Genomic DNA, 11,359 nt, shown 5'->3' with positions numbered 1-11,359 from the left:
ATGGACAAGGCTGAGTCAGGCAGAAGCCAGAAGCCAGGAACTCCATCTGGGTCTCCCACATGGTGGGAACTCAAGGATGTGGGCCATCACCTGCTACATCCTAGGATGCACATTAGCAGGAAGCTGGATCTGAGGCAGAGATGAGCCTTGATTCCAGGCAAATCAACACAGGATGTGGACACCTCAAGGTGCAGCTTATCCCACTGCACCACAACACCAGCCCCCAAAATTCCCATCTTTGATCCATTGGAATTCTTCTCAGAGTGGAGAAAGAGACAGGATTGTACTTTCTTCCAGTGGAAGAATGACTGCCCCAGGCATTTCATAGATTCTCAGGTCCAGATTCCTGGTGGGGCCCTCCCATCACAGAATCAGTATACCATGGACTTGAGGGCAGAGTAGTTTCCTGGCTCTCTGCCCAGGGCTGGCTCAGAACTCTGCCCCCTGCATTCCAGTGCAGGGTTCTCAGCTCCTTAACTAAAGCTAAATTGCTCCCGTGTCACTTGGGCCACTGCTCTGGAGTGTACAAGTGGTAAACCTTGGTAGCATCCATATGGTGTTGATTCTACACAATCACAGAACCCAAGAGCTGTAGAGGCACAGCTTCCTCCACCTGGATTTCCAAGGATGTTGTAGATAACCCTAGGGCTTAGACACTGGTCCCAGGAACAAAGCCAGCACAGAAAGTACCCCCAAGGGTAGTGCCCAGTGGAGCCATGGGAGTGGGGCTGCCCCTTCATTCTGTAGAGCCACCTGTGGGCAACACCAGCCTGGGAGAGCCACAGGCATCCAACTCCACCCCATGAGAGTGGCATGTATGCCTAGCAATGCCAAGGGGGCAGGCAGCCAGGCGCCTCCAGGGGCCAGCCCTGCCACTTTGCATCTATATAAGTGAAGACACAGAGTCAAAGACTATTCTTAAGTGCTAGGATCTAATGTTTGTTCTGTAGGCTTTGGACTTACTGGGGTATGGTTAGCTCTTTCTTGCTTTTTGTTTCTTCCTTTTGGAATGGGAATGTCTATCCTGTGTCTCAGCAGTGGATTTTGGAAGCATAACTTGCTGAATGTTCACAAGTCACAGCTGGAAGGAAAGTTGGTGCCAAAAAAAGTTAAGACTCTTGAGGCTATTGGGCTGCAATGAATGCATTTTGTATGAGAAGAACATACATTTGGCGAGCTCAGGGGTGGAATATTGCAGTTCACGTGTTTGTGGAATTTAGTTGGAATTATGTGTTGTTGGAATTTAGTTGCCGTTGTGATGATGTTGAGAAAGTAGTTGGGCCACTCTCAAGGGTGACTTTAATGTCTTAATAAAGGGGCTTTGAGGCATGGGTGCACGCTGTCTCTGTCTCTCACTCTCTCTTTCCTTCTGCCACATGATGATGCAGCAGGAAGGCCACTGCCAGATGCTGGCGCCTTGATCTTGGACTTCTCAGCCTCCAGAAGCCAATAAGCTTGCTTTTATAATAAATAACTGTCTCAAGTATTTTGTTAGCAGCACAAAATGAACTAACACGAGTGCTAATACTGTCTTCTTATCACACAGGCTTTCCAATGTTGTAATAACTGGTAGGGCTAGTCCCTCTTCATTGTTTTTTTTTTAGGATTTTTTCAGATATTCTTTTCTTTCCTTCAGATCTTCTCACATTTTTACCTTAGATCCTCAGGGTCACAGCAGATGCATGGTAATTACAACACAATTCTCCTGTTAATGTGATATTAACACAAAGAGAACAGATTCAGTACAGTTAGACACAGTTCTAAGAACATGATGATACGTCCTTCCTCCCACTCTTTCTCCCTTCCCCTCCCAGATATTCTTGCTTATTTATCCTTTAAAGAATGTTTTGATAAAATGTTCTTAACTCTAAGGCTCCTTCTTTTGTTGCTTTTGCAAAATGTTAAAAAAAAAAAAGGGCCTCCTAGTTTCTGATTTTTTTTTTTAAGATTTATTTATTTATTTGAGAGGTAGAGTTACAGACAGAGAGAGGCACAAAGAGAAAGACCTCCCATCCGCTGCGTCACTCCCCAAATGGCCGCAACTGCCAGAGCTGGGCCAATCTGGAGCCAGGAGCCGGCAGCTGCTTTCAGGCCTCCCATGCCAGACAGGAACCGGCATCCATGTGGGATGCTAGTGTCGCAGGCGGAGGCTTAACCTACTATGCTACAGCAGCAGCCCCAGTTTCTGAGTTTTGCCTCCTCTGTTCTGTCTCCTCCACCTCCCACTTTTCTCTACTTCTCTCTCTGTTCTCCCCAACACCCTGATTGTGGATCATTTGAACTCTATTGCTGGGAGTTTCTCCTCAGATAAGAATTTCCTGCGTTTCATTCAGCATTTTTTTTTTTTTTTTGAAATCATTAATTCAGTTGCTGAGTAGATATGGGATTTGGGGCAAAACTACTCTTGTGTTTTCTTTTTGTTTGTACATTGTAAATGAAAAACAATCTATTTCATAGGGGTTTTTCTTAGACTTAGGAATAATTTCAGTCAGTTCTCAGCCCTATTTGTCAGCAGAATCTGATGTACTGTGTCACTGCCTTCTGAAACACTTTCATTTTTTAAAAATATTTATTTATTTATTTGAAAGGCAGAGTTACAGAGAGGCAGAGGTAGAGAGAGAGAGAGGTCTTCCATCCACTGTTCACTCCCCAAATGGCCACAATGGCCGGAGCTGTGCCAGTCCAAAACCAGGAGCCAGGAACTTCTTCAAGGTCCCCCATGTGGGTACGGGGACCCAAGGTCTTGGGCCACCTTCCACTGCTTTCCCAGGCCATAGCAGAGAGCTGGATCGGAAGTGCTGCAGGCGGTGGCTTTACCCGCTGTGCCACAGTGCTGGCTTCTGAAACACTTTCTTTAATTGACTTCGATGAGCCTCTAACTGATGCCCTCCTCCCCTGGATCCTTCTGTGTGTCTTCCTTACTTCTCAGCTTCCAAATATTGGAGGACCCTGGAACTTAGACTTCACACTTCTATCTAAATTCACACCCTGAGTTTATACAGTCTTAGGCATTTAAATGCACTGACAATTCCCAAAGTTATGCCTTCAGCCTGGACCTCCACTGTGGCCTCAGCTTTCATACTTTCACCTGCTTCCCCATCATCTCCCTCTCGATGTCCACCAGACATCTCAAGCTTGGCTTATCCAAAAATAACTTTAATATTGCCTTCCCTCCAAACATGCATTTCTCTTACAGCCTTCCCAACCTCAGTTAGTGACAATTCTACTCTTCTAGTTAGTAGCTCAGGAAAAATAGCTTTCTCTACTCTCATCGTTCAGAGATTCCCGTTGAGTTCATGTTCAAAATACATTCAGGAAGAGGGCACCTGTGTGGGAGACCAGCACAGCACAAGTGCTGGAGTCTCAAGAGGTAAGGAAGATGTCTTCATGTGGAATACTGCAGTGTGGCTTGGGGCTTTGGAGTTTGAGCAAGGTGAGGGGGGTGTTCACCAGTGTCAGCAGCCAGGCTTGTGAGGTCAGAACCCAGTAGTGAGAGGATGAGCATCCCGAAGTGATCCAGCATAGAGTGTCAGACCCCAGCAAAGTGTCCACGTGCTGGGATGGTGTAAATGGTCAAGCATGGGGTCTTGCAAGCAACATGAGATGATGGAAGATTGGCTATACACAGGCAATTTAGCATAGTGATTATGCACAGGATGCTGTATCATAAATAAGGTGATTTATCATGTTGTACACAGGGCGATTTACCATGTAAATACATGGAGGCCATGAGAGTCAGTGTCTCTTAATCAGAGACAATAATTTAAAATCCAGCAGCAGTGTGTTACCATGTGTTACCATATACTCACCATAGGTGAGTATATAATAAAATGATGGGGGGCTGGCGCTGTGGCACAGTGGGTTGATGCCCTGGCCTGAAGCGCCAGCATCCCATATCCCATATGGGTGCTGGTTCAAGGCCCGGCTACTCCTCTTCCAATCCAGCTCTCTGCTATGGCCTGGGAGAGCAGCGGAAGATGACCCAGGTCCTTGGGCCCCTGCACCCGTATGGGAGACCTGGGGGAGGCTCCTGGCTCCTAGCTTTGGATCGGCATAGCTCCTGCAGTTGCGGCCAATTGGGGAGTGAACCAGTGGATGGAAGACCTCTCTCTCTGCCTCTCCTCTCTCTGTGTAACTCTTTGAAATAAATAAATAAATCTTTAAAAAAAAAGATTAAAAAAAGAGAAAATTATGGAACTTCAAAAAGTTAGTGGAAAAATCAAAAGATAACTTTGGGGGCTAGTGTTGTGGCATACCAGGTAAAGCCTCTGCCTGTGATGCTGGCATCCTATATGGATGTCAGTTCGAGTCCCAGCTGCTCTGTTTCCAATCCTGCTCCCTGCTAATGTGCCTGGGAAAGCAGCAGAGGATGCCTAAGTACTTGGGCTTCTGTACTCATGTGGAAACCTAGAAGAAGCTCCTGGGTCCCAGGTTTGGACTGGCCCAGCTCCGGCAGTTATGGCCATTTGGGGAGTGAACCATTAGATGGAAGATCTCTCTGTGTCTCTCCCTCAGTCTCTGTAACTCTGCCTTTAAATCAATCAATCATTTTTTTAAAAGGTAATTTATTTTGGCTGGTGCCGTGGCTCAATAGGCTAATCCTCCACCTTGCAGCGCCGGCACACCGGGTTCTAGTCCTGGACGGGGCTCCGGATTTTGTCCCAGTTGCCCCTCTTCCAGGCCAGCTCTCTGCTGTGACCAGGGAGTGCAGTGAGGATGGCCCAAGTACTTGGGCCCTGCACCCCATGGGAGACCAGGAGAAGCACCTGGCTCCTGCCTTCGGATCAGCGCGGTGCGCCGGCCGCAGCGCGCCGGCCACGGCGGCCATTGGAAGGTGAACCGACAGCAAAGGAAGACCTTTCTCTGTCTCTCTCTCTCACTGTCCACTCTGCCTGTTAAAAAAAAAGTAATTTATTTTAGTACAAAAAAGTTTTTGAAATCCATTCATAGTTCTTTCATAATATGCAATTCCATGAACTTTTTGAAGATCTTATGGTGAAGATCATTACATGAGAAGCTGTGACTCAATAGTAATGGGATTGGGATCAGAAAAGAAACCTGGAAAGGAGAAAATAAAAACAGATCATAGAGTGTTAGATCAGAATTTAAGGCATCAGTGTTAACTCATAGTTTTCAATAATACATAAATAGATACAATAATAAATACATATTCATAGATACAGCATGTGAATGCAAATGAATATGTTTAAATTTATTTACATATTCCTTTGCTCTGTTCTGCCATTTCAACGTATTTCTGGGTCTTGGAAGTGCAAGGTGAGGCTGGATCTTATTATATCAGAAAGTAAAGAAGGGGGCCAGCGCTGTGGCACAATGGGTTAACACCCTGGCCTGAAGCACTGGCATCCCATATGGGCACTGGTTCAAGACCTAGCTGCTCCACTTCTAATCCAGCTCTCTGCTATGGCCTGGGAAATCAATAGAAGATGGCCCAAGTACTTGGACCTCTGTACCTGCAAGAGAGACCCGGAAGAAGCTCCTGGCTCCTGGCTTCAGATCGGCACAGCTCTGGCCATTGCAGCCAATTGGGGAGTGAACCATTGGTTGGAAGACCTCTCTCTTTTTCTCTGCCTCTCCTCTCTGTGTAACTCTGACTTTCAAATAAATAAATAAATCCTTAAAAAAAAAAGTAAAGAAGTATACAGAGGGGGCCGGTGCTGTGGCGTAGCGGGTAAAGCTGCCACCCGCATTGCTGGCATTGCGTACCGGTGCCAGTTCAAGTCCCGGCTGCTCCACTTCTAATCCAGCTCTCTGCTATGGCCTGGGAAAGCAGTGGAAGATGGCTCAAGTGCTTGGGCCCCCCGCAGCCACATGGGAGACCCAGAAAAAGCTCCTGGCTCTTGGCTTCAGATTGGTGCAGCTCTGGCTGTTGTGGCCATCTGGGGAGTGAACCAGTGAATGCAAGTTTCCTCAGCCTCTACCTCTCTGTAACACTGACTTCCAAATAAACAAATAAATCTTAAAAAAAAAGTACACAGAAAATCATGGGGACCTGCCAAAGGGCAGATGCTAGCTTATAGGAGATCCCATTGGCCAAATATGAAGTGATTTGTGCATCAAAATGAATAATAAAGACAATGGATTTATGACCCATTTAATAAAGCAGGAAACCATACAAACAAATAGAAGAAAAAGGATTGAATTAGAAGTGTGATGGAGGATGAAGTACTAGCAAAGTCTCAAATTACCTTCCCACAGTATACTTACACAAAGAACCATTTTACTGTGGAGAAACTCATTGGACAACAACTTGACGGGTGATCAAAGTTAATACCATCAATACTGCAACATACTGAAATCGTATGCCACCTGAGGATAGGCAGCATGAACACAGCACACATCTTTGATGTTCGCTACCAAAAATGCAGACGTTGATAGAACCACTAGGGAACACTCGTCAAACTCAAATGGAGGGTGTTTTACAAAATAACTTTCCTCTAATCCTCAGCAGTGTCAAGATCGTAAAAGTTGAGGAGGACTACGGAGCTGTTCCAGATTGAAAAAGAATAAATATTTGACAACCAAATGCAATGTGCGATCTTGATATTAATAGAACATTGGTGAAAATGGAATGGAGTCTGAGATTATATAGGTGGTAGTGTTCTTTTTCTGATTTTAACAACCGTATTGCAGAGGCCGGCGCTGTGGCATAGTGGGTAAAGCTGCCGCCTGCAGTGCCAGCATCCCATATGAATGCCGATTTGAGTCCTGGCTGCTCTACTTCCCATCCAACTCTCTGCTATGGCCTGGGAAAGCAGTAAAAGATGGCCCAAGTCCCTGGGCCCCAGCATCCACGCGGGAGACTGGAAGAAACTCCTGGCTCCTGCCTTCAGATCAGCCCAGCTTTAGCAGTTGCAGCCATTTGGGGAATGAACCAGCAGATGGAAGACCTCTCTCTGTCTCTCCCTCTCACCATATGTAACTCTACCTCTCAAATAAATAAAATCTTTTTAAAAAAATTATTGTAGTTATGAAAAAAGTGCCATTGTTTGTAAAAAATAGACATCAAAGCATCTCAAATGGTTCAGGGGAAAAGATTCTTTTCTGGTATTTAGAACTTTTCTGTAAGTTTGAGATTATTTCTGGAAATGAATATATGTATTCAGAATCCACCCAGCTCCCACTATCAGTACTACTTTCACACAAGCCCAAGCCATTGTCTGTTGCTTGCATTATTGGTTAAACCCACTAAAATCACTTTATTTTCTCCCACAACTTCTGTGGGGCAGGAATCCAGGAGCCCTCAGCTGAGTAGTCTGACCTCACATGCCTCATGCAGGTGCAGCCAGTGGGCTGGAGTCAGAACACTGAGAGTGTGAAGCACACTACTCTCTTCATGTGGTCTCAGGACCTCCAAGTTGCTTTCTCCACGTGGGTGAATTTGGACCTCCTGACAGCATGGCAGCCACAGGGCAGTCAGATTCCCTGTGTAGCAGCTGCAGGCCTCTCAGGTGCTGGTGCTGGTGAACAAACCAATGGCCACGCTGTCTTTTACCATCTAACTATGGAGTTGTGTGGTGTTGCTTCAGCCACATTCAATTGGTCCAGTCACAAAAGTCCATGCATTTTAAAGGAGGAAGGGACACAAATCCCACCTCAATTGGGGTTACATGTCAAAGTCACATATAAGAAGAGTGCATGGACTCCAAGGTGGTGCTGTGGCCTTCTTGGGACAATACTATTTCCACAATGCCTGGCAAGGCCCAATGAGACTGGGACCCCCAACACCTTCCTCAGCTGTCCTGTGATTTGCCTTCTCCTCTCTGCTCCAGGCATGCTGGCTTTTTTTTTTTTAAAACTGTTTTCTGATAAGTGCTCTTTGCTCACTCTCTCTCTGTCAAACATCCTATCTCCCAAACCCACCATTTCTAAATAGCTTGCTGTCAGATTTCCTTTAAGTCTTGAATTTTTTTTTTTTAACAGGCAGAGTGGACAGTGAGAGAGAGAGACAGAGAGAAAGGTCTTCCTTTGCCGTTGGTTCACCCTCCAATGGCCGCCGCGGCTGGCGCACTGCAGCCGGTGCACCGTGCTGATCCGAAGCCGGGAGCCAGGTACTTCTCCTGGTCTCCCATGGGGTGCAGGGCCCAAGGACTTGGGCCATCCTCCACTGCACTCCCTGGCCACAGCAGAGAGCTGGCCTGGAAGAGGGGCAACCGGGACAGAATCCGGCGCCCCGACCAGGACTAGAACCCGGTGTGCCGGTGCCGCTAGGCAGAGGATTAGCCTATTGAGCCGCGGCGCCGGCCCTAGGTCTTGAATTGTCCACCTTTCTAACAACTCTTTTGGCAACATGCTGATCTTCACCCCCACCTCACTTTTCCCTGCTATTTTTTTCCATGTCACCTAGAACATTTTATATTTCTATTTATGTTTTTGCATCTTTTCTCTCTCCCCACTGGAATGTCATATCTGTTACAGCAAGGGCACTGCTTTGTTCAGTGTTGGAACTGATGTCTTCAGCCAACGGCCGCCGAGCACCTGAGACCTGCCAGTACCTGAGAGAGCCTGGAAGTAGATCTTCCTCAAGGTGCGACCAGAGATGACCACAGCCCCAGCCAATACCTGATGGCAGTATCATGGGAAACCGTGAACCAGAGGCACCTGGCTAAGCTGAGCCCAAATTCCTTACCCATGGAAAATGCGAGAAAACAAGTATTACTGTTTTAAGCCACCAGGTTTTGGGATAGTTTGTTACACAGAATTGGTAATAGAGTTCTGTGGTAGATGGTTATAATAGTTCTTAGAGAATCTTACCTCTCTACATCCATGCCCTTGTGTAGTCTCCTCACCCACTGACTTGAGGCTTGGCTGCGTTACTTGCTTTGGCCAATGGAACGTAACAAAGTCTGAGGCAAGAAGGGGCTTAAGACATACTTGCTCCTGGATATTGTTCTCTGGAAGTTCTGAGACCCCTGGAATCTGCAGACCTGAGACAGAAGGCCAGGTGGAGAGTGACCCAGCTATGCGTAGCTTCCAGCCGTTCCAGCCGAGCTGCCTTTCAGAGAACCCACGTGGCCAGCTGGAGAGTGGTTCGGCACGTGTTGTTAAACCACAGAGGTTTGGAGTGGCTTTTTACAGTAGTACATAACTGATGCACTTTCCTTCTCTTTTTAGTCTCCCCTTGCTGGTTCTTTTCTGATCTCTTTACCTCACTGCCATCCTGGTCAAAGGCTTCTCAGACATTCTGCCTTCTAGTCTTTCCTTCTCATTTACCTAACTCCCGGTGAACAAGTATAGACACACTTCATGTGCTTTGTGGGACCACGGTGTATCCACTTGCTAGGGCTGATGTAACAAATTATCACAAACTGAGAGGCTTAAGGCGATCCAGGGTTGCTCTTCTGCCATTCTGCAGGCTGCAGATCCAAAATCAAGGTGTCTGCAGGATTTTACTCTCTCTGAAAGGGTTTGGGGGGAGAGTCAAATTTCATGTTTTTCTCTTGGATTCTTGTGTTCCAGTGCCAGCATTCTTTGGTGTTCCTTATCTTGCAAATATACAACTCCATATTGCATTAAGCACTGACCATACTCCCGCGTGTCCTCATTTTAGGTCGCTTTGTCTGTAACGACCCTAATTCCTAATGAGAACACGTTCTGAGGTACCAGAAAATCCCAGGACTGCAACATTTCTTCTGGGATGACATGATTCAACCCATGACACATGTCCACGGTCACCGTTCCCCAAATGTACATTTTGGAGTGCTTATATATTCTAATCCTCAAAGTTACAAACAGTAATTCTCAGTTTTTAATCAATAAATGTTTACTGAGGGCATACCGCATGCATCTGGGATTTATTTGACTCAAACTAACCTGTAATAACACTTGGTCACATATATTTTGGGCAGCTGTCCTAGTCTGCCACAACAGAGTAACCAAGACCAAGTCATTTATAATGAGCTGAGCTGTATTTGGCTCATGGTTCTGGGGCCTGGGAAGTCCAAGAGCGTGGCATTGGCACTGGCGTCTGGTGAGATACTTTGTGCTGCATCACCCTATGGCAGAAGGGTAAGCAAGCACGCGTGAGAACGAGAGAGAGGAAAGTGGGCCCAACTCGTCTTTTTTTATAATTGACTCCTGCAATAATCTACACATGATGGGGGGTCCCTCATGACCTTATCACTTTTTTTTTTTTTTTTGAAGATTTATTTCTTTGGAAGGCAGAGTTACAGAGAGGCAGAAGCAGAGAGAGAGGCAGGGAAACAGAAGTCTTCTATCCACTGGTTTACTCCCCAAATGGCTGCAACAGTGTGAGCTAGGCTTATCCGAAGCCAGGAGCCAGGAGCTTCTTCCAGGTCTTCCACATGGGTGCAGGCGATCAAGGACTTGGGCCATCTTCTACTACTTTCCCAGGCCAAAGCAGAGAGCTGAGTTGGAAATGGAGCAGCCGGGACTTGAACTGGCGCACATAAGGGATGCTGGCACTGCAGATGGCAGGTTCACCTGCTACACCAAAGTGCCAGCCCCGACCTAATCACTTCTTAAATGTCCCACCTCTTCATACCATCACCATAGCAATCAAGTTCCACCATGAGTTTTGGAGAAGATATTCAAAACCTAGCAGCATTTCTTGCTCCATAGAAATTAGGATCTAATTTAAGCTGAACTCAGTGTCATTTCATTGGAGCAAGTTAAGCAGTGAAGAACAAACCCACACAAATGCCTTTGTACAAGGAAATAAATGACTGTGCTAGGCACAGCTGCCAGGAGATTTCCCAACTTGGCAGTGACTTACTCATTTGTAATCAACAATCCTCAGCAAAGCCCGAGTATGCTGGAGTTTTGTGGGCCTGTTGACATGACCACAACACTCAGCTTTCCTTGTGCTCCTACCCTCCTCAGCCCCGTTTTTGTTTGTTTGAAACTTTGTTTTTCCCAAGCCAAGTTTCCTGAGGGTTTTCTTGCAGATTCTTTTGGGGCTGAAACCTCAAGCATTCCCAGTTTTGGAGACTGGAATTGCTTTTCCACACCTCCGGGTTTTCCAGCATTGCGTAACTTGTACTTGTGCAGACATATATATTCTCTCTGTTCTGTTTCTTAAGTTCCCGCATCCTTTCATTTATGTTGTTTATTTAACCCATTCCTTTGCGTACCTTTGGCTATGTTGATGTCTTGTCTAACTGTGTGAATTGAATGATTGATTCACGCATTCCTCTGGATTCCTAATGAATATGTATGAGCTATGAATTTTCTTTCCAAGGGCAAGAATGCCCACCTGTTGAAATTCCCCTACCCATTCACTTGGCTCAGTTTGTTCCCTGAGCAAGCCTTCCTTTCCCACATCTCTGAAATAATTTCTGTCTTTGAAACTGAAAGCAGTTTGAGACCACTCATTTGG

At 46.2% G+C, this 11,359-nt stretch overlaps 1 protein-coding gene across 1 annotated transcript in view; it reads left to right on the top strand.

Annotated features, from left to right (window-relative positions):
* The window catches only part of AK3 (adenylate kinase 3), a 47,190-nt gene that overhangs the window by 10,007 nt on the left and 25,824 nt on the right, over window positions 1-11,359 (top strand). The gene's annotated exons all lie outside the window — the stretch shown is intronic.

This window comes from Oryctolagus cuniculus, chromosome 1, assembly GCF_964237555.1.
Source record: "Oryctolagus cuniculus chromosome 1, mOryCun1.1, whole genome shotgun sequence".
Lineage (NCBI taxonomy): Eukaryota > Metazoa > Chordata > Mammalia > Lagomorpha > Leporidae > Oryctolagus > Oryctolagus cuniculus.
Note: the sequence above shows the minus strand (reverse complement) of the source record. Positions and strands in the feature narration are given on the sequence as shown.